Consider the following 23,401-nt stretch of genomic DNA (forward strand, 5'->3'; position numbering starts at 1 on the left):
TTCCAGGAAATGGATGATCAGAGTGCACACACTAATGTTTTACACTGTCCTGTGAAAACAGAGGAGCATTTCAATTTGATGCACTCATGCAAGAGACCTATTAGCGTCTCTATGATTGAGAGACGATGTTGTCCGTCAAAGCCGCAAAGCAACCGCTACACAACAGCATGATGCAGATTATCAAGTCACTCTTACCCCAAAGATGTCTGCTGTAGAGATCATTGGATACAGAAGTTTGAAACAGAACATGGTATTTTATAATCCAAAAGAGACTCTATTGTAGGCTACGAGAGTAAAGTCTTATTAGCAAATGTTTGAACACTCCCGGAAATGACAGAACACATCACCATAGAGACGTCAACACAAGATGTGATCTCAATGTTACACCACACGTGGGAGACAAAGCTTTGAGAATGTTTTTGGAATAATTGTCTTGGATTTCAGTTTTAATACTCCAAGACGATTACGAAAAGGTAGAATAATTATAATTATAGATATACTTATATTCATACCTGCAAACTCATAAGGGGTGAAAAAGGTGACAACGGGGGTGTGTGTGTGTGTGTGTGGGGGGGGGGGGGCATGGGGGTGCAGGTGACTTTTTTTGTTGTTGTCTCCACACCACATGCACGTTGTTTGATGACACATCAAAGCTTTTATAACGACAGTCTTTTGATTGTTCTGACTGCAAATCTCAATAATAATAACAAACATTTAAAGAAAAAAGGTCCTCTGAATAATTCAGTGATCGGGCCCTAATAATAGTAATAACAACTTTACATTATCATTATATATAATATGGTTAAAGTCATTCATGAACCAAGTTCCTTTTTTTAAATTACTTGTGTGCCCTGCTGAGCTTTGAGCCTGTTCCATAATTATGTTCCATAATTCTGTTCCATGCACCTGTTCGTGAGACTGTTCCTGTTCCATAATTCCGTTCCATGATTTTGTTCCATAATTCTGTTCCATGAGTCTGTTCCTTCGACGTGTCCCATCAAAGATGTGTTATTGCGAAGATCACCACATCGCATGTTCTCCGTGTCTCACTCCAATCTCATAAACGCCGGCCGTCCAATTTTAAAGTTAGCGAAAAATAAATATGATTAATATTATGGCAATATTTGAATTTTATTTTAAGCCGGTCCGTAAGTTTCTTGAAGATAAATTACACTGCAGTCTTGTTAGTGGTGACCTCAGCTAGGCCCCTGTTTATTTTTATGAGATATTACTGTGTGGTTTTTGAATGAATTCAATTTTAACGTTATCGAAAAATAAATATTATTAATATTATGCCAATATTTGAATTTTATTTTAAGCCAATCCGTAAGTTTCTTGAAAAAGAATTACACTGCAGTCTTGTTAGTGGTGACCTCAGCTAGGCCCCTGTTTATTTCCATGAGATATTACTGTGCGGTTTTTGAATAAATTCAATTTTAACTTTAGCGCAAAATATATATTATTTATATTATGCCAATATTTGAATTTTATTTAAACAAATCCGTAACTTTCTTGAAAAAAACTACACTGCATTCCTGTTAGTGGTGACCTCAGCTAGGCCCATGATTATTTTCATGAGATATTACTGTGCGGATTTTGAATAAATTCAATTTAAAGTTAGCGAAAAATAAATATTATTAACATTATGCCAATATTTGAATTTTATTTTAAGCAAATCCCTAACTTTCTTGAAATAAATTACACTGCAGTCTTGTTATTGGTGACCTCTGCTAGGACCAGGATCATTTTCATGAGATATCACTGTGCGGATTGGGAGAGAATTCAATTTAAAGTGAGGAGAAAATATATATTATTAATATTATGCCAATATTTGAATTTTATTTAAAGCAAATCCTTAACTTTCTTGAAAGAAATTATACAGCAGTCTTGTTATTGCTGACCTCTGCTAGGCCCAGGATAATTTTCATGAGATATCACTGTGCGGATTGGGAGAGAATTCAATTTAAAGTTAGCGGGAAATTAATATTATTAATATTATGCCAATATTTGAAATTTATTTAAAGCAAACCCTTAACTTTCTTGAAAGAAATTACACTAGCTGAGGTCACCACTAACAAGAGTTAGTGGTGACCTCAGCTAGGCCCCTGTTTATTTTTATGAGATATTACTGTGCGGTTTTTGAATTAATTCAATTTTAACGTTAGCGAAAAATAAATATTATGCCAATATTTGAATTTTATTGAAAGCAAATCCTTAAATATCTTGAAAGAAATTACACTCCAGTCTTGTTAATGATGACCTCAGTTAGGTCGATGATTATTTTCTTGAGATATTACTTTGCGGATTTTGAATAAATTCAATTTTAAAGTTAGCGAAAAATAAATATGATTAATATTATGGCAATATTTGAATTTTATTTTAAGCCGATCCGTAAGTTTTTTGAAGAAAAATTACACTGCAGTCTTGTTAGTGGTGACCTCAGCTAGGCCCCTGTTTATTTTTATGAGATATTACTGTGTGGTCTTTGAATGAATTCAATTTTAACGTTATCGAAAAATAAATATTATTAATATTATGCCAATATTTGAATTTTATTTTAAGCCAATCCGTAAGTTTCTTGAAAAAGAATTACACTGCAGTCTTGTTAGTGGTGACCTCAGCTAGGCCCCTGTTTATTTCCATGAGATATTACTGTGCGGTTTTTGAATAAATTCAATTTTAACGTTAGCGCAAAATATATATTATTTATATTATGCCAATATTTGAATTTTATTTTAAGCAAATCCGTAACTTTCTTGAAAAAAGCTACACTGCATTCCTGTTAGTGGTGACCTCAGCTAGGCCCATGATTATTTCCATGAGATATTACTGTGCGGATTTAGAATGAATTCAATTTAAAGTTAGCGAAAAATAAATATTATTAATATTATGCCAATATTTGAATTTTATTTTAAGCAAATCCCTAACTTTCTTGAAAGAAATTACACTGCAGTCTTGTTAATGGTGACCTCTGCTAGGACCAGGATCATTTTCATGAGATATCACTGTGCGGATTGGGAGAAAATTCAATTTAAAGTTCGGAGAAAATGTAAATTATTAATATTATGCCAATATTTGAATTTTATTTAAAGCAAATCCTTAACTTTTCTTGAAAGAAATTACACTGCAGTCTTGTTATTGGTGACATCTGCTAGGTCCAGGATTATTTTCATGAGATATCACTGTGCGGATTGGGAGAACATTCAATTTAAAGTTAGGAGAAAATTTATATTATTAATATTATGCCAATATTTGAATTTTATTTAAAGCAAATCCTTAACTTTCGGTGTCAGAGGGGGTAGCAGTGTCGGGGGGGTAGCGGTGTCGGGGTGATAGCGTAGTCGGGGGGTAGCGGTGTCGGGGTGATAGCGGTGTCGGGGGGTAGCGGTGTCGGGGTGATAGTGGTGTCGGGGGGGTAGTGGTGTCGGGGTGATAGCGGTGTCGGGGTGATAGCGTTGTCGGGTGGTAGCGGTGTCGCGGGGGTAGCGGTGTCGGGGTGATAGCGGTGTCGGGGGGGAACGGTGTCGGGGGATAGCGGTGTCAGGGGGGTAGCGGTGTCGGGGGATAGCGGTGTCAGGGGATAGCGGTGTCGGTGGGGGTAGCGGTGTCGGGGTGATAGTGGTGTCGGGGTGATAGCGGTGTCGGGGGGTAGCGGTGTCGCGGGGGTAGCGGTGTCGGGGTGATAGCGGTGTCGGGGTGATAGTGGTGTCAGGGGGGTAGCGGTGTCGAGGTGATAGCGGTGTCAGGGGTAGCGGTGTCGGGGGGGTAGTGGTGTCAGGGTGATAGCGGTGTCGGGGGGTTACCGGTGTCGGGGTGATAGCGGTGTCGGGGGGGTAGCTGTGTCGGGGGGTAGCGGTGTCGGGGTGATAGCGATTTCAGGGGGGTAGCGGTGTTGGGGTGATAGCGGTGTCGGGGTGATAGCGTTGTCGGTGGGTAGCGGTGTCGGGGGGGTAGCGGTGTCGGGGTGATAGCGGTGTCGGGGGATAGCGGCAGGCACGTGCACAGACATTTTGGGGGGCTGGTGCTCAAACCCAAAAAAAGGGCACCCATCGCCAAAATGATTTATGAAATTCCAAATAATGATAAATAAATAAATAACACGGTAGGATGTTTTCAACTTATGTATTTATTTTTGTTAACAAACTAACTCAAATTATAAAAATAAATAAATGAATAACAGGCAAAAACAGACAAAACAACAAGGCCATATTGTAAAACCAAATGCAATAAAATATATTATAACTTAAAACTTATCAAAACTCTGCTTTGGATAAATTAAAAGGATCTTCACAGGAGCATCCTCCTTTGTGCCATCTCTTGGAAGATGTGTATTATTTCACTGTGATTTATTTCAATGTCTTGCTCAATGGCAAGCAGGAGAAGGTCGGAGAGTCTTTCTTCCCCACAGAGACTCCTGAGCCGGTTCTTTATTATTTTTAGTTTTGAAAAGGATCTTTCCACTGAAGCTGTTGTCACTGGCAGTGTCGCATAGATCCTTACCATCTTCACAAATGTTGGAAAGATGAGCTGGCCAGTGTTCTCCTCCACAATGGCAAGGATTTCTTGCAGGTTCTTCGAGGGAAAGCTGGAGTGGAACACCTTTACCTCTTTTCTTCAGCTGGTCCTCATTTTCCTCATAGAAGTCACAAAGAACATGGACAGCTTCCTCTGCCTCTGGGTTTGGGGTGCTTGTCCAGTTGGCACACACTGTTGGAGAGTGGAAGGACTGTACGATTTTGCCAGTTGGACATCCAGTGATGCTCCTATGGAATCTCCTGTTGAGCTCCGCAGTCAATGTATCAATAAATGTGTAGTACACATTCTTCCTGTAGTATGACTCCACAGAGTCAATCTCATAACTCACTGCAGTTGTGCTGTGTTGGAAACGGACTGGCACTTTCCGTTTCCTCTCCTGACCAGGCACAACAGTAGGTAAAGGAATGTTGAGAGCCTCTGCCTTCTCTGACGCACCTTGAAATATCTCTGCAAACTTCTCCTCAGACTTCAATGCTTTTATTGTGTGAATTACACCATCAATTAGCTTGTAGGCTGTGGAGTGGTCCAGGCTTTCTTCTTGCAGAGCGTTTGATGCAAGAGCAGTGACTTGAAATGCCGGGGTGGTGATATCCATGCAGAGGATGAATGCGAAGTTAATCGCATTTTTGTACATTTTTGCATCCCCTAGGACCAGGTCAGGTGGACTTCGTTCACAGATCTCATTGAGGAGCATCAATATAGCTTCCAGATTTCTTTGAAGGGCCTTCAGTGCTTGTTCCCTGCAAGCCCAACGGGTATCTGACAGCCTCTTGAGCTCCACAATGTGTCCCTCTGGATGCAGTGACTGCTGCAATCGAACTAAAGCAGCGTGTCTCTTTGAGGAGCCACTGCAAAAGGCATACAGCTTCTCCACGAGGTTGAAGAAGGTCACAAAGTGCTTATTTGATTTTGAGGCTTCCACCAGGACCAAATTCAGGCAGTGTGCTTTGCAGTGCACATAGAGGGCCTTCTCATTGAGTGTGCGTATTCTGGCTTGAAGACCTTTGTACATGCCACTCATGTTGGCTGCTCCGTCGTAGCCCTGGCCATACATGTTTTTCAGGTCCAGACCATTCTTTTGAAGAAGGAAGATTACAGTGTTCTCCAGCTCCTGGCCTGTTGTTGTTTCAATGTTGCAAACTTCGATAAATCTCTCCTTTATTTGCCATTGATGAAGATATCGCACTACAAATGACACCTGTTCTTTGTGGGAAACATCAGTGGTCTCATCCAAGAGAATGGAGTACATTTCAGCTTCCTGGATTTCTCTTTGGATCTCTCTCCTGATGTAAGTACCCAGTGCTGTGATCAGGTCATTTTGGCTTCTGTTTGACAGCAGTGACACCTGGGGCCTTTTCTTAGTGACGTTCACTCTTCCAATATGTTCTGTATGCATCTTCAGCACACTGTCATAGCGGGAAAAAAGATTCACGAGTTCTAGAAAGTTACCACGGTTGTTAGTTGAGTTACTCTCATTATCACCTCGGAATGCTAGTCCCTGCCTTGCGAGATACACTGTGAGATCTATTAACCTGGTCAGTATCTCTCGGTTTGTCTGCCTCTCTCGCTCTCTGGCTTCCACTCCCTTTACATCTGATGCATCAAATGAAGTCTGGAGTGCCTTTTTTTGTAATTGGTCCACCTCACCATGCTTGTCATGTGGACCTCTGTGACAGAGTGCTGCTTGATTTTTTCAAGAGCAGTATTCAATTCAATTCAGTTTATTTGTATAGCCCAATTTCACAAATTACAAATTTGTCTCGGAGTGCTTTACAATCTGTACACATAGACATCCCTGCCCCAAAACCTCACATCGGACCAGGAAAAACTCCCAAATAACCCTTCAGGGGGAAAAAAAGGGAAGAAACCTGGAGGAGAGCAACAGAGGAGGATCCCTCTTCAGGATGGACAGATGCAATAGATGTAATGTGTACAGAAGGACAGATTTAAAGTTAAAATACATTCAATGAATATGACAGAGTGTATGAATAGTTCATAGTAGGCATATTCCACGATGGAGACCTCCACGATCCATCAGGCAGATGGCGGTGGGGAGGAGGAGTGGGCGGAGCCTCAACAGTAGTCGGAGTCTCAACAGGACAGTGGCGTAGTCAGGAGCAGGAATTCCACGACCCAGACCTCAATGATCCATCAGGCAGATAGGATCTATGCCGTCTCATAGGGTCCGATGACCCCATGAGACGTGAAGTCAAAAGGACTCCGGGGAGAAAGCAGAGTTAGTAACGTGTGATTGAGAGATGAAAATTCATCCTTAAGGAGAGAAAAAAGAGGAGATAGGTACTCAGTGCATCCTAAAACGTCCCCGGCAGCTATAAGCCTATAGCAGCATATCAAGGGCTGGACCAGGTGAACCTGATTCAGCCCTAACTATAAGCTCTGTCAAAGAGGAAGGTCTTAAGTCTACTCTTAAACGAGGTGACTGTGTCTGCCTCCCGGACTGAAATTGGAAGCTGGTTCCATTTAGAGGAGCTTGATAACTAAAGGCTCTGGCTCCCATTCTACTTTTTAAGACTCTAGGAACTACAAGTAGTCCCGCATTTAGTGAGCGTAGCTCTCTAGTGGGGCAATATGGTACTACAAGCTCCTTAAGATATGATGGAGCATCACCAATCAAGGCTTTGTAGGTTAAGAGAAGAATTTTAAAAGTGATTCTTGATTTTACTGGGAGCCAGTGCAGAGCAGCTAGTGCAGGAGTGATGTGATCTCTTTTCTTAGTTTTAGTGAGAACACGAGCTGCAGCATTCTGGATCAACTGGAGGGACCTAAGAGATTTATTAGAGCAGCCCGACAATAAGGAGTTGCAGTAATCCAGTCTCGAAGTAACGAACGTGAACCAATTTTTCTGCATCTTTTGAGACAAGATGTGCCTGATTTTTGAAATATTACGTAGATGAAAGAATGCAGTCCTTGAGATTTGCTTTACGTGGGAGTTAAAGGACAAGTCCCGATCAAAGATAACGCCAAGATTCTTTACAGTGGTGTTGGATGCCAGGGCAATGCCGTCTACAGAATCCACATCACCAGATAATTGATCTCTGAGGTGCTCAGGGCCGATTAAAATTACTTCGGTTTTGTCTGAGTTTAACATCAAGAAGTTGCAGGTCATCCATGTTTTTATGTCTTTAAGACATGCTTGAATTTTACCGAGTTGGTTGCTCTCCTCTGGTTTTATCGATAAATATAGTTGAGTATCATCTGCATAACAATGAAAGTTTATGGAGTGTTTCCTGATAATATTGCCCAAAGGAAGCATGTATAAGGTAAATAAAATTGGTCCAAGCACAGAACCTTGTGGAACTCCGTGATTAACGTTGGTGGTTATCGGCGTCATCGTTTACAAATACAAACTGAGATCGATCTGATAAATAGGATTTAAACCAAATTAGTGCCGTGCCTGAAATGCCAATCGACTGCTCCAGTCTCTGTAACAGGATGTCATGGTCAATGGTGTCGAATGCAGCACTAAGGTCTAACAAGACCAGGACAGAGAGGAGTCCTTTATCTGCTGCCATTAAGAGGTCATTTGTAATTTTCACCAGTGCCGTCTCGGTGCTGTGGTGTTTTCTAAATCCTGATTGAAATTTCTCAAATAAACTATTATGATGTAGAAAGTCGCACAACTGATTTGCGACCACTTTCTCAAGGATCTTGGAGAGGAAGGGGAGGTTAGAGATCGGTCTGTAGTTAGCCAACACCTCTGGATCCAGAGTGGGCTTCTTCAGGAGAGGTTTAATAACAGCCACCTTGAAGGAGTGTGGTACGTGGCCTGTTAGCAGAGACACATTGATAATATCTAATAGAGAGCCGCCAATTAAAGGCAAAACGTCTTTAAGCAGCCTCGTCGGGATAGGGTCCAAGAGACAGGTAGACGTGTTCGAAGTAGAAACCGTTGAAGATAATTGGTCACGGTTGATGGGAGAAAAGCCCTCCAAATATACACCAGGGCATACAGCGGTTTCCAAGGCCATTCCACTTGAGGACAGATTGGCACTGGTTATGGGCAAGAGAATATTAATCTTGTCCCTAATAGTTAAAATCTTTTCATTAAAGAAGTTCATGAAGTCATTACCACTGAGGTTTATAGGAATGCTCGGCTCCACCGAGCTGTGACTCTGTCAGCCTGGCTACAGTGCTGAAGAGAAACCTGGGGTTGTTTTTATTTTTTTCTATTACTGATGAGTAATAGGCTGCTCTGGCATTACGGAGGGCCTTCTTATATGTTTTAAGACTATCTCGCCAAACTAAGCGGGATTCTTCGAGATTAGTTGAACGCCATATGCGTTCAAGCTTTCGTGACGTTTGCTTCAGTTTGCGGGTCTGAGGGTTATACCAGGGAGCAAACCTCCTCTTCCTCACTGTCTTCTTCTTCAGAGGGGCTATCGAGTCCAGTGTCATTCTCAGAGAGCCTGTGGCACTGTCAACAAGATGATCAATCTGGGACGGACTAAAGTTAGACCAGGAGTCCTCTGTTATAGATAGATAGATAGATAGATATATACTTTATTAATCCCCAAGGGGAAATTTGTCAGTAGCAGCAACACACAAAAAAAAAAACCAAAAACAAAAATATAAGAAGGGTTAGTGATCTCTGGCAAGAGGTGAACTGTTGTAGAGCCTCTAGCCGTCGAATTCTCTCCTGTCTCTCCTTGTGGCAGCGGAGCGAGAGGGAGAGGAGACGGAAAAATACTCCTCCTCCCTGTAGGAGGTGGTGGGAGGGGTGGTCCGGGTTGTCCATGGACCAGTTTCTTCAACTCAACGTCCTCCTCTCCACCACCTGTTCCAGGTGCTCAGCCAGCAGGCATGATGGAGCCTTCCTAACCAGTTTTTTTTAAGCGGCTGCTGTCTGCTGGCTCGGCTGCCCTCCCCAGCAGACAATGCAGAAGTGCACAACACACAACCGACCAGTAGAACAACTCACACACAACTGCATGAAGGACGTTGAAGGATGAAAGAAGGAAAAAGCTTTCAAAAAAAAAGAGTTGATAGTTCCCCTTCTTGTACACAGCGTTGAGGTTGGCATCTCCAGACGCCCAGGTACTCGTACTCCACCCCCTACCATGTCCTCTCCCAGGTCCCCAGGGGAGAGGTGTGGACACTCAGAGGTGGTCCGTCACCTTCTCTCTCTCTCTCCACCACCATCTCTCTCTTGTCAGCCACCTCCCACTTCAACATCCACCCCACAAGTCCTCACCACTGCTCCTCACACCCCCTCTGTACCTCCTCCCACCCAGAATCACTGTGAGTCATCTGCAGAATGCACTGGAGAGTCATCTGTTGACTGTTGCAGAAGTCAGTGGTGGTAGAGGTGTACAGGAAGGAGACAGACATCTTGACACACTTCCTGTGCAGACCACCGTCACATGCACAGACAGCACACTGTGAGGACACGAGTCAGTGATCCAGAGATGGTCTGGAGTGATAGCAGGAGACAGCTGCATGGTGGTCAGCAGCGCAGCACTGCCACCAGCAGCAGCTGGACAGCAGCGGCTGGAAGGGACTAAAATGCACTGGAGAGTCAAAAGAAGGACAGGTGCGATCCAGCAGGTAATCCAGGTGCGCGACCAAGCCAATGAGTCCAGCGATGATGGGGCAGAGGGGTCCACGGCCATTTCACCAGCCCACGGTGCAGGTGTCCAGAGCAGCCTCTTCCTGCGGTGGGCCCGAGGCAGCCGAGAGATGGGGTCGGGAGGTCAGGAGGGCAGATGGTGCTGACTTTCTTGGTGCTGAGGACTGGGACAGGGACAGGACACGGCGTCTTCCACAGCACGAGACTTCCCCAGCCTGGGGGGAGGGCAGCCTCAGGCTGAGCTTGGGCTGGCGGGGTGGGACCCAGCCAGGAGCCATCAGGGCCTTCAGCTCTGCGCTGGTGTGGTTTCTCCCAGTGTCTTCTCACAGCTCTGCTCTGTACTGAGAGGGTCAGGGCTCAGAGAGGGGGGGGAGGAGGAGAGAGAGGAGGGGGGGGAGGGGGGGTGGGAGTGCAGCTCAGCAGGGGAGAGGGAGGAGGAGGAGACGGGAGAGGTGTGATGTGTGGAGGAGACGGGACAGCTGGGGAGCCTAAAATTGAAAACAGTTCAGCTCAAGCTGCCTCCTCCCACCTGGCTGTCTCCCTCCACCTTGTCACCTCCCTCCTGCTGTTCAGCCCTCCCCTTCTCCTGTGTCCACCTTGCTGGAGTTGGCCTCAGCCTCCTCCTGTAGGAGTCCTTGCCCCTCAGCTCATTCTGCTCCCTCTGTTTCCCTTTGGCTTTCATGTGTTCTCCTCAGAAGCAGCACCTGTCGCAGGCCAGTTGTTGTTCATCTGTTGTGTTGTATTCGTGGGCTTTGATGTGATCCGGGCGCGGTTGTCCTGAGTGCAGTGTGGTGGTTGTGTGATATGTCCTCCGTTCCGTACTGTTGATGTCCTGTGTGGGTCCCGTTCCGGTCCTCCCAGTCCTCCCACAGCACATCCCAGAGAGACTCTCCCACAGTCCCACACTCACCAGAGGTCCTGCACAGACCACCTCCTCCAGACCCCACCTCCTACATCAGGCCTCCACACCAGGAGGCCTCCCCAGGAGCAGTACCAGGGACAGTAGCATGTTAGTGAGCCGGCAGTGGCTGGGTATGTTGGGTAGTATATGTATACAGCAAGTTGCAGCAGGTTTGGCAGGTCCTTGTTTTTATTGTTTTTGTGTGCAGATGTATTGTATTGAGGGATTGAGGTGGTGGCTCTTGGGCATGTGATCAGCAGACGCAGTGAGGAATGTGATGGCTGGCGGCAGCTCTCAGCAGCGCAGAATGGTAGCGGTGGGTGGACAAATGGTTGCAAACAGCGTGAACTGAAATGGCCAATGGCGTACCTCGGCGCAACCCCACGCCGGCATGGTCATCGAAAATAGAAGCGCCTTCACGCATCCCGCCAGATCTGGCCACATCTGGGCCGCATCATACATAGTCCACTCAGTCCGCCCGGCTGAAGCCGGGCCTCAGCCAGCGTGTCATCCCTGCCGTCCTCGTTCTCCGCTGCAACACGGATCGCCCAAAGAGAACAGTCGATCACAGCCCGCGTCTCACTCGGCTCCGTCTTACTGCTCTGCCATGCAGAAGCCGTTCGCCAAAGACCTGCTCGACCAAGACCCTTCGACGTGACTTTTGCTCCGAGTAGCGTTTTCAGCGGCGCTACCGCCTAGATCTAGCTCCTCGTCTTATTAGCCGGCGCTCCGCGGCTCCTGCCTCTTGCTCCTGCTGTCTAGCTCAGCTGCAGCGCAGTGGCAGCGCAGCGCGGTGCGTTGGAGCTGCGCGGATCACGGCTGTATGCTGCGGCTCACGGACCCACGCAGAATTGTCGAAAAAGTAACAGGTGATAAAGTACAGTATGTGTTAAAAGTGTCCGACCAAGAGCGAAGAGAAAAAAAAGAAAAAAAAAGAAGAAAAAGAAAAAAAAAAAAAAAAAAAAGAAAAGAGAAAAAAGAAAAAAGACAATAAAAAAAAAGAAAAAAAAAGAAAAACAAACAAACACAAAAAAGACAAGAGAAACAGCAGTCACGCCATAGACTCAAACAGGAAAGGAGGCAAGGGGCACAAAAGGAGGCGAAGGGGAAAAGAGAAGGCCGTCCGGGGGAGGGCGCTCCGTGATATGCGGGGCGGCTGGCCTTCCAGCGATTCGCCGTTGAGCTCGCCGGTCTCCCGGGGATGCCGCCTCACCGGTCAAGCGAGGCGGAGGTGGGGATGCGTCTCGCCACGCGGCACCCGTGACCCCACGCGCCAAGCGGTGACCGGACAGCCGGTGGGTGCCATCGGAACCGGCAGGGCCGGCGTGGGGTACCGGCTTCAGTGGTGCAGGCCACCGCGCACACCACCACGCCTGGAAGAAGAACTGAACCACTCCCGAAGAACAAGTCACCAGAAAGGGCTCAGAGCAGAAGCCCAACCACCAAGAAGAAAAGAAGACTCCAAAGAGGCAAGAAGACCAGGAAGAGGAGGAAAAGTCCAGGTCGCAGAGCATCCGCTAAGGAGTGACGCAGGTGACATCTCGACATCAGTGCCAGGGGCATCCCGCTCGGCAACGTGTACAAGGCGACATCTTCAATCACCGATCGCTGCATCTCTCCAACATCATGCTCCACCATCACTTCGAGAGACTTCCACACTGCGGTGAGCGCTGTGCCGGCTCAGCTGCCGGGCTCCAGCGCTGCTGGCCCGGTCATCACACGCCAGGACTGGCTGCTGAGCGGCCACCATCTCCCTGCTGGGAGCATGCCACCAGAGCACCTTCGAAGTGAGGCGCAGTATATATATATTGAGACGTGGTATCGAATCAAATACAGAAGGAATCGCTTCTTTAAATTTAGCTACAGCACTGTCAGTTAGACATCTGGTGTAGAAACTTTTGACTAACGGAGTACACTCCGGTAGTATAAATTCAAAAGTTATGAGGTTGTGGTCTGACAGAAGAGGATTCTGTGGGAAGACGTTCAAATGCTCAATGTCAACGCCATAAGTAAGAACAAGATCAAGCGTGTGGCCAAAGCTGTGAGTGGATTTCTGTACTCGCTGACAGAAGCCAATCGAGTCCAACAAGGAGATGAATGCAGCACTAAGGCAATCATTATCAACATCCACATGGATATTAAAATCTCCAACAATAATAACTTTATCGGTTTTAAGAACCAAACTTGATATAAATTCTGAGAATTCAGATATAAACTCTGAATATGGACCTGGTGGCCGGTACAGAATCACAAATCGAATTGGCTGTAGTGTTTTCCAGGTTGGATGTGAAAGACTAAGAACAAGGCTTTCAAATGAGGTGTAGTGTAATTTTGGTTGAGGATTAATTAATAGGTTCGATTCAAAGATGGCTGCTACTCCACCTCCTCGACCGGTGCCTCGAGGAATGTGAGTATTAATATGACTTGGAGGAGTCGATTCATTCAGGCAGACATATTCTTCATGGCTCAGCCAGGTTTCAGTTAGGCAACATAAATCAATGTGATTATCTGATATTAAATCATTTAGTAACACAGCTTTAGATGACAGAGATCGAATATTTAGGAGACCACATTTAATAGACCTATTTTGTTGCACTGCTGAAATAATGGTGTTAACTTGTATAAGGTTATTGTGTACGACTCCTCTTCTGCTTACTTTTGATTTATTTAATTGAAGTGGCCGTGGGACAGACACAGTCTCTACTCTAAAGTCATGGGTGGGTAACTGCTCGAATGGAAGAGCAGAGAAGGGTGTTAAACTACAACTCTGCTCCCAGTTCCTGATCTGAACCCTGGGTTGTCATGGATTAAGTCCGGTGATCAACTTGGTCATATTCGCAGAAATGAGACGCGCTCCGTCCAACGTGGGATGAATGCCGTCTCTCCTCATCAGATCAGGTTTTCCCCAGAAAGTCTTCCAGTTGTCTACGTAGCCCACATTATTATATTCCACTTTCTGATCCCATTTCTCCACACCTTTCTGCTTTTATATTTATCTTCAGGTAGAAAAAGCCGACAACTGAAACAATGCATTGAATCAGAACTTGGGGAATACTCCAGCCACACATTTCCAGAAAACCAATGCTTTTGGAATGACCGCCCTTCAACATTTTTGGGGAAAAGAAATTCTGGTTGACAGGGCCCGACACTGCAGCACATAGCAATGTAGCTCTCATTGCACCTGATATGAAACGCTTCAACATGGGACGGATCTGTAGGATATGGCTTGGTGGCTATTTTTGAAATTGCATCCTCACTTTCATCAACCGCTCTTTTCTCCACATGCCCTTGCTGTGATGTAAAGGGAGCTGCTGTCACTTCACCCTCTTCTTGACTCATCTCCTCAGGCAACATTGTTTCTGTTGCTGCCCCTGAACATAACTCAGTCATACACTCTGTTTGCCCTTCCTCATCTTTGAAGGGCTCCTCTGGACCAGGTAGGGTTACTGATTCTCCATCATTTGTTTGACTAGTTGATGGCCTGATCCAAGATAAAAGAGAGCTGCTACCCTGAGCTGCTTGCTGCAGTTCCCTGTCCTTCTGCTTTTGGAGTCTGTGTTTTCTTGGCATTATGCTGCAAATTTTGTAAATGAGATAAATCAATGTTGTGCATACTAATCAATAGTAACATCATCTCTATAAAGCTGAAAACACAGTAGGCTAAACACAATCTTTTTTTACTGTTTTCTGACAGAGTTGAAGAATAAGTAGCATTAAACTAATTATGCTGTCCTCGACCTGCGTCGATGACAGGGCCTCTTGGCAGGATTAGACAGCTAATTTACATTTTCCTTAGGTGTCTTCTCACCTGAAACACATTGTACTGTGAGAAGACATAAGAGCTGAACAAGAATGATTTATTTACAAAATGATAGGGGCGCCTGCCTGCATCGCTTTTCATTAAACATTACAAACAGTAAACAGCTGGACAAGGCTTTGAAATCACGGATTTCGTGAGTTTTTTTTTATTTTTAGGAAATGTCGGAGCAGTTGTGACGTCTGGTTTTCAGCAGCGCTAATGTCGACGTGGTTAATTTATCACCAAACAACGTCAGGGGCACAAACTCCGTTATTACCTGTTTGTCTGATGCTGCGGGTCAGAGGAGAAGTAGGCTGACCCGTTTGGCGCGGCGCGAGGAGCACTGCGCTCTAAGTGGAGGAGGATGTCGGGGCGAAATTCTCACAAGAACTCAAAATAAATGCCCCGTCTGATATTAAAACACATTTGAGGGGAATTGATGACGGAGAGAGTAACTTTTATTCTTCAATAATTATTAATGAAGAAAAAATGTGGCTCCAGGAAAAAGGGCACTTTCTCATCCAGGGCAAAAGGGGCTGGTGCTTGAGCACCACTTGGGCTCTATCTGTGCACGTGCCTGGATAGCGGTGTCGGGGGGTGTAGCAGGCCTGAGGCCGCCACCCGTGGGTTTCCCCCCCCAGCACCAAGGATCCGCCAGACAGCAAGAGGTGTTCTTCAAAGACATGTTTTATTCCGCACACACGACACCGAGCAGACCGCAAAACACGCGCCTCTGCTCACCTCCCCCTCCACTCTCAAGTGGGAGCTTTTATAAGGGCGGCCTCGGCTGCTGACTGATTGCCAATCACCAGCAGCCGAGGCCCAATCAGACACAGCTGCCACACTCCCCACCACTCGATTTAGGCCGGGGCTCCATCCGGCCTAACCTCCCCCCCCCATGAGAGCTTGGGCGGAGGAGGGCTCTGGGGGACCGGGCTCGGGAGGAGGGGGCTCTGTGGGACCGGGCTCAGGACGTGGGGGCTCTGGGGTCGACTGGGACGGGGGGACGGGGAGCTGAAGCCAGCCGAGATGGGGACGGGGCAGGGGTAACAGGCGCCGCCGACGGGCCCCGGGGATCAGGGGTTGGTAGCGGCGTCGGGTCCCGGGGAACATGGGTCGTCGGCAGCTCAGACGGCTCCTGGACCTCGGAGGTCGGCAGCTCCGACGGCTCCTGGACCTCGGGGGGCGGCAGCTCCGACGGGTCCTGGGGTTCTGGGGTCGGCAGCTCCGACGGGTCCTGGGGCTCTGGGGTCGGCAGCTCCGACGGGTCCTGGGGCTCTGGGGTCGGCAGCTCCGACGGGTCCTGGGGCTCTGGGGTCGGCAGCTCCGACAGGTCCTGGGGCTCTGGGGTCGGCAGCGCCGATGGGTCCTGGACCTCGGGGTTCGGCAGCTCCGACGGGTCCTGGGGCTCTGGAGTCGGCAGCTCCGACGGGTCCCGGACCTCGGGGGTCGGCAGCTCCGACGGCTCCCGGGGCTCGGGGGTCGGCTGCGGCGACGGGTCACGGGGAACGGGAGTCTGCCACAGCGCCGGCGGGTTTCGGAGGGTTCCGAGGAACAGGCGGCTCTCCTCCGCCTGTGCCCGCCCCATCTCCTCTATCCAGGCCAGTATCTGGCCCAAGCTGCTCATCAGCTCTTCCTCCTGGTCTGGCTCCCTCCCTTTCAGGCACTGGGTCCTCAGGGGCCCCACATTGGGCTCCAATGTAGCACGCCTGAGGCCGCCACCCGTGGGTTTCCCCCCCCAGCACCAAGGATCCGCCAGACAGCAAGAGGTGTTCTTCAAAGACATGTTTTATTCCGCACACACGACACCGAGCAGACCGCAAAACACGCGCCTCTGCTCACCTCCCCTTCCACTCTCAAGTGGGAGCTTTTATAAGGGCGGCCTCGGCTGCTGACTGATTGCCAATCACCAGCAGCCGAGGCCCAATCAGACACAGCTGCCACAGGGGGGTAGCGGTGTCTGGGTGATAGCGGTGTCAGGGGGGTAGCGGTGTCGGGGTGATAGCGGTGTCGGGGTGATAGCGGTGTCGGGGGGATAGCGGTGTCGGGGTGATAGCGGTGTCGGGGTGATATTGGTGTCGGGGTGATAGCGATGTCGGGGTGATAGCGGTGTCGGGGGGGGGGGGGGGGTAGCGGTGTCGGGGTGATAGCGGTGTCGGGATGGAGACCGGACAGGAGGACCGGCCGAGACGGGGAACTGCAGTCGGCGAGACGGAGCACCTGGCTCTTTCCTTTCTTACCTCCTGTCCTTCCTTCTTTCCTACCTTTCCTTCCTCCGTTTCCTTCCTACCTTACTTTTCTACCTTGCACCGGGAAGTGGGACCGGCCAGGACGGAGACGGGACAGGAGGACCGGCCGAGACGGGACAGGAGGACCGGCCGAGACGGGGAACTGGAGTCGGCTGGGATGGAGACCGGACAGGAGGAGCGGCCGAGACGGGGAACTGCAGTCGGCGAGACGGAGCACCTGGCTCTTTCCTTTCTTACCTCCTGTCCTTCCTTCTTTCCTACCTTTCCTTCCTCTGTTTCCTTCCTACCTTACTTTTCTACCTTGCAACGGGAAGTGGGACCGGCCAGGACGGAGACGGGACAGGAGGACCGGCCGAGATGGGACAGTAGGACCGGCCGAGATGGGGAACTGGAGTCGGCCAGGATGGAGACCGGACAGGAGGACCGGCCGAGACGGGGAACTGCAGTCGGCGAGATGGAGCACCTGGCTCTTTCCTTTCTTACCTCCTGTCCTTCCTTCTTTCCTACCTTTCTTTCCTCCGTTTCCTTCCTACCTTACTTTTCTACCTTGCACCGGGAAGTGGGACCGGCCAGGACGGAGACGGGACAGGAGGACCGGCCGAGACGGGGAACTGGAGTCGGCCGGAATGGAGACCGGACAGGAGGACCGGCCGAGACGGTGAACTGCAGTCGGCGAGACGGAGCACCTGGCTCTTTCCTTTCTTACCTCCTGTCCTTCCTTCTTTCCTGCCTTTCCTTCCTCCGTTTCCTTCCTACCTTACTTTTCTACCTTGCACCGGGAAGTGGGACCGGCCAGGACGGAGACGGGACAGGAGGACCGGCCGAGATGGGGAACTGGAGTCGGCCGGGATGGAGACCGGACAGGAGGACCGGCCGAGACGGGGAACTGCAGTCGGCGAGACGGAGCACCTGGCTCTTTCCTTTCTTACCTCCTGTCCTTCCTTCTTTCCTACCTTTCCTTCCTCCGTTTCCTTCCTACCTTACTTTTCTACCTTGCACCGGGAAGTGGGACCGGCCAGGACGGAGACGGGACAGGAGGACCGGCCGAGACGGGGAACTGGAGTCGGCTGGGATGGAGACCGGACAGGAGGACCGGCCGAGACGGGGAACTGCAGTCGGCGAGACGGAGCACCTGGCTCTTTCCTTTCTTACCTCCTGTCCTTCCTTCTTTCCTACCTTTCCTTCCTCCGTTTCCTTCCTACCTTACTTTTCTACCTTGCACCGGGAAGTGGGACCGGCCAGGACGGAGACGGGACAGGAGGACCGGCCGAGACGGGGAACTGCAGTCGGCGAGACGGAGCACCTGGCTCTTTCCTTTCTTACCACCTGTCCTTCCTTCTTTCCGACCTTTCCTTCCTCCGTTTCCTTCCTACCTTACTTTTCTACCTTGCACCGGGAAGTGGGACCGGCCAGGACGGAGACGGGACAGGAGGACCGGCCGAGACGGGGAACTGGAGTCGGCCGGGATGGAGACCGGACAGGAGGACCGGCCGAGACGGGACGGGGAACTGGAGTTGGCCGGGAAGGGGGACCGGCCGGGACGGCGACTGAGCACCGGGAAGTGGAACCGGCCGGGACAGGAGGACGAGATGGGACGGAGACGGGAAAGGGGGAACTTCAGTCGGCGAGACGGAGCACCTGGAAGTCGGACCGGCCGGCTTCAGGGATTGGGAGGGCTGCCTAAGCGTCAACCATTTCAATGTCATTTGAATCGGTGGCTGCATGGTTTCGGAGGGCTGCAAGCCAAATGGAAGCTGGAGAGAGGGCTGGAGGGATGGCTGGGAGGACGGCTACGTGGTCGGGCTCAGCGTCAACCATTTCAATGTCATTTGGATTTAGTGCTCTAGTGACGGCTACACGGGAGGCTTCAAGGTCTCTCTCCAACTCGTTCACCCTCAGTTGATATTGTGATAGAGTCCAGTTTATTTCCTGTACCAGAAGCGTGTTTTGTTTCTCCATATGCTCTTTCATCTGGGTGATTTGACATCTCTCGTTAAACAGCGTCTCATTTGTTTCTGTAAGAGTCTCAGAGAGCTGTACATTGCACTGTTGAAGAAGCCCAATCTGGTTCTCGAACTCTGCTATTGTATGTTGTTGATTCTGAGTCTGTTCCAGATTTTGCTTCCTAGATGTCTCAAGTTCCTGGAACTCTACATCCAACTGGATCGCTTTTTGTTTGCATATAGCATTACTCTTGGAGATCTCCTGACAATGTAGCTCAAGTTCTTTGGCCATCTTATTTTTCTGAGACATTTCATACTCCAGGGACATGCATTTAGTTGTTTCCCGACGCAATTGTTTCTTCACCTCTTTGACTTCCAGCGACAGCAACTCATGTTTTGTGCACATTTTACCAGGGCAGTTGTTTAAAGCCTCTTTCGATTCGACAAATATTTTTGGGCTTGGGCTGATTTGTTGTTGAATGGATAACTTATCGAGGATTTCTCGTCCTGAATTCAATCTTTTTCTTTTTGCTTGCTGCACGCTGGTTTCTGAATATTCCTCGTTGATTCCTGGATCCGATCTTTTTGTTTTTGCTGGCTGCATTCTGGTATCTAAATATTCCGCGGCGAATCTTAGATCCAATCTTTTTATTTTTGCTGGCTGCACACCAGATTCGGCATATTCCAACTTCATTCCCTTTGGATCAGGAGCCTGGTTTTCCGCTTGGCTATTGGTGAGACCAAACAAGTTCCTAAAAAAATTTAACATTGTTGGAATATATCTTGATCGATGGTCTCTGAAGTAAATCCTATCTTATACGTCCTCTTGTACCAGAAAAAAACTGCAACTCTATGGCTATATAACTACTGGCTATAACTCCTCCTATATAGATAAAACAGATCAAGGGCAACAACGCCTCTGAGTCAGGACATGACGCGATAGATTTTAGACCGAAGAACTGACTTTGATCTGGCTCCGCCTTGTGAGAGTGAAGTCTCATTCATTGGTTCTCGCGAGATCTCATGCCTCTGTTTACCCACACGTTCACCGTAAGCTACAGTTTTACATTGTTAGCTGCTGATGTTGTACAACTTAAGCTATCGATCAGGGGACCGTGAGCTTTCTATCAGCTGAACGGAGTAGATACCGGAGAAAACCCCGCTGTGTCGGCTGGGTACGATGTCGGTAAGCGGGTAGTTTGGTCACGTAAATTTACCGTAAGCCTGGTGTTAAGTGTATAGCCGTTAGCAGGAGCTCACTCACGTCACTAAAGTCACTAACAGTCATGTTTAATCTGGACCAGTGAGTGCTGCACAGGGTAGAGTAGAGTTACGAGGATATATGTTGATCCGTAGTCTCGAATATAAAACATAAGAGATGTGAAGACAGCACAAAGTCTTGATGTGGTCTCACAATTTAATCGGAGTCGATCAGTTTCCCAGCTGACAGCGGTGGGCGAGCTGGGTGTAAACAACGGGCTACATGCTTCATTACACACTGTATGAAGAGTAAACTGGTCTCACATCGACTTGACGTCAGATAACGACGTATAACATAAATATCAGACTGACAACAAGAGCATTTTGTCAAGTATTTATTGAAGTTAGTAGTATATTGAACAGGCACCAGCAGAGTCACCTACTTTGTCCTCGCTCCGTGTCCTCGGCGTCTCAACTACAGCCTCCCGAACAGGTATCACATTTTACAGCAAAGTCATCCGTGTTTAGTCTTTAAAACATTAGCGTTACATGAAAAGAACGTGACAAAGAGGCTAAGCGATGGAAATGTGCATTTCCTAGTTAGTCGAGACGGGTCCTGAGAGGCAACTCGAGGCCACGCCTACGGCACATCTGCCTCATGCACGCGTACCAAAACCAGTTAATCCCGCACACCGGGCTGTCGCTCTTGGAACTCGGCGATGAAGCGAGAGCACGGCCCCCGAAACAAGAACACCGTCCGGAAGCTCCGGTTCATTCTGATGAAGAGCAAAGAAGAAATTTAAGAAAGACATAAGAAGGTTATAGCTTTAAAATATTGAGAACCATACATTGTTAATGCTCACTTGATTTGATCAAGCTCATTAATTTGAGAAAGCATCATGTGTACGTCATCTTCAGACAAATCCATGTCGAGGTCCACCAGAGATTCATCGTTCATCTCCATGGAGAAGTCACTGAGGCAGCTGGACAGGAACACAAATATTTAAATTGATGTTTATTTTTGCCAACAATGTGCATAATAATAATTTGTAATGTCTCTGTACCTTTTTTCTAGCTTCCCACAGATGTCCTGGGTGCTCGCGTCTCTCTTGAACTCGAGGAGGCGAGGGCAGGTCGTCCGCGCAGCGGTGACGACAAGCTGAATCTTCGGGTCGGATCCCCTCCAGCAGACGGAGGACCCGGTTCTCCGGCGTGAACACGTGAAGCGAGCTGACCGCCGGATTCTCCAGCGCATCCAGAAAGGACTCGAGCTTCTGCAGACCTCCCAGAGTGTCCTTCAGCATGGCAGCCAGCTCCCTCTCCAGCTCTGCACCCCGGCTGTCTGCGGTCACCTGGGTGGCCTTGCTCGCCATGTATTCCAAAAAGGCCTGAAATCGGCGCTCCGACTGCCTGACGTGGTCGATGGGTAAGTTGATGCGGCCGACCCGGTCTTTGATGTCCGTCATCATTTCCAACACTAAGTGACCTCAAAGACACTTAATGAATACAAAGAGACACTAAATCAACACAAAGAGACATTAAATGACCTCAAAGAGACATTAAGTGACCTCAGAGAGACACTAAATTACCTCAAAGAGACACTCAGTGACCTCAGAGACATTTAATGAATACAAAGAGACACTAAGTGACCTCAAAGAGACACTAAGTGACCTCAGAGACACTTAATGAATACAAAGAGACACTAAGTGACCTCAAAGAGACACTAAATCAACACAGAGACATTAAATGACCTCAAAGAGACACTAAGTGACCTCAGAGACACTAAATTACCTCAGAGACACTAAGTGACCTCAGAGACACTTAATGAATACAAAGAGACACTAAATCAACACAAAGAGACATTAAATGACCTCAAAGAGACACTAAGTGACCTCAGAGAGACACTAAATTACCTCAAAGAGACACTAAGTGACCTCAGAGACACTTAATGAATACAAAGAGACACTAAGTGACCTCAAAGAGTCACTAAATCAACACAGAGACATTAAATGACCTCAAAGAGACACTAAGTGACCTCAGAGAGACACTAAATCAACACAGAGACATTAAATGACCTCAGAGACACTAAATTACCTCAAAGAGACACTAAGTGACCTCAGAGACACTTAATGAAAACAAAGAGACACTAAGTGACCTCAAAGAGACATTAAGTGACCTCAGAGACACTTAATGAATACAAAGAGACACTAAGTGACCTCAAAGAGACACTAAGTGACCTCAGAGACACTTAATGAATACAAAGAGACACTAAGTGACCTCAGAGACACTTAATGAATACAAAGAGACACTAAGTGACCTCAAAGAGACACTAAGTGACCTCAAAGAGACATTAAATGACCACAAAGAGAAAGGGAGTCTCCGCCGCCATCCTTGTTTCACATTGACTGCGTTCACCACGTGCATTTCAAGTGTTGGTTCAGAGAGGTGGAAAACCCAGCGCTGTTTACTGATTCTCTCACACAGTTAAGTAAATCCTGCTCTTCAAAGTGAAGCCATCTCTGGCTGCTCAGACCAGCGCATGAATGTGTTCGGAGCACAGAGGAAAAGTGAGAACTAACGTCGGCGCAGCTGCCAAAGGACTTGAGAGTTTTGAAGGCTTTCCAAGGAGATCGTGATCATATTAGAGTTATTATATCTGCAGGTTAAAAAGAAACAAATGTTCCTTCTATGGTGAATCCCAGTGAACTCAATTTCCTAAGAAAGGTACCGAAGATGATATGAACACCGGCAGAAATATAAATGCTCGGTAGTACATTATACGGTATATTACACTTGATGTGAAATAAACCGTCAAGAGACGGAGTTCAGCGACGCTGCTACTGAAGCTGCAGCTTTCAAGTGTTGCACCTCCTTCTGTTTTTGGGGAGTGTGTGCGACTGATGTGAGCTTCTTGATGATGTTCAACTCATGAACTCTCTAAGACTCCAGCAAACTATAACACACACACACACACACACACACGCACACTCACCTTTCCAAACTTCACCTTCACACACCGGTCGATCCCGTACCTTGTGATTTAGGTCCATATCATGTTTGGTACAAATACAGGAAGTAACGTTCAGCCATTTGGAAATGAAAGGCAGGATTGTGCTTGATAATAATTAGTTGTATACAATGTGTTGTGAGCGTTTATGTATTGAATGACAACGCACTTTGTGTGTG

The 23,401-nt window shown here is 47.8% G+C and overlaps 1 pseudogene; it reads right to left on the minus strand.

Annotated features, from left to right (window-relative positions):
• Positions 1-20,894: 20,894 nt before the first annotated feature.
• On the minus strand, positions 20,895-23,265 carry LOC130196106 (uncharacterized; annotated as a pseudogene).
• Positions 23,266-23,401: the final 136 nt, after the last annotated feature.

The sequence above is a fragment of the Pseudoliparis swirei genome, chromosome 7 (genome assembly GCF_029220125.1).
Source record: "Pseudoliparis swirei isolate HS2019 ecotype Mariana Trench chromosome 7, NWPU_hadal_v1, whole genome shotgun sequence".
NCBI lineage: Eukaryota > Metazoa > Chordata > Actinopteri > Perciformes > Liparidae > Pseudoliparis > Pseudoliparis swirei.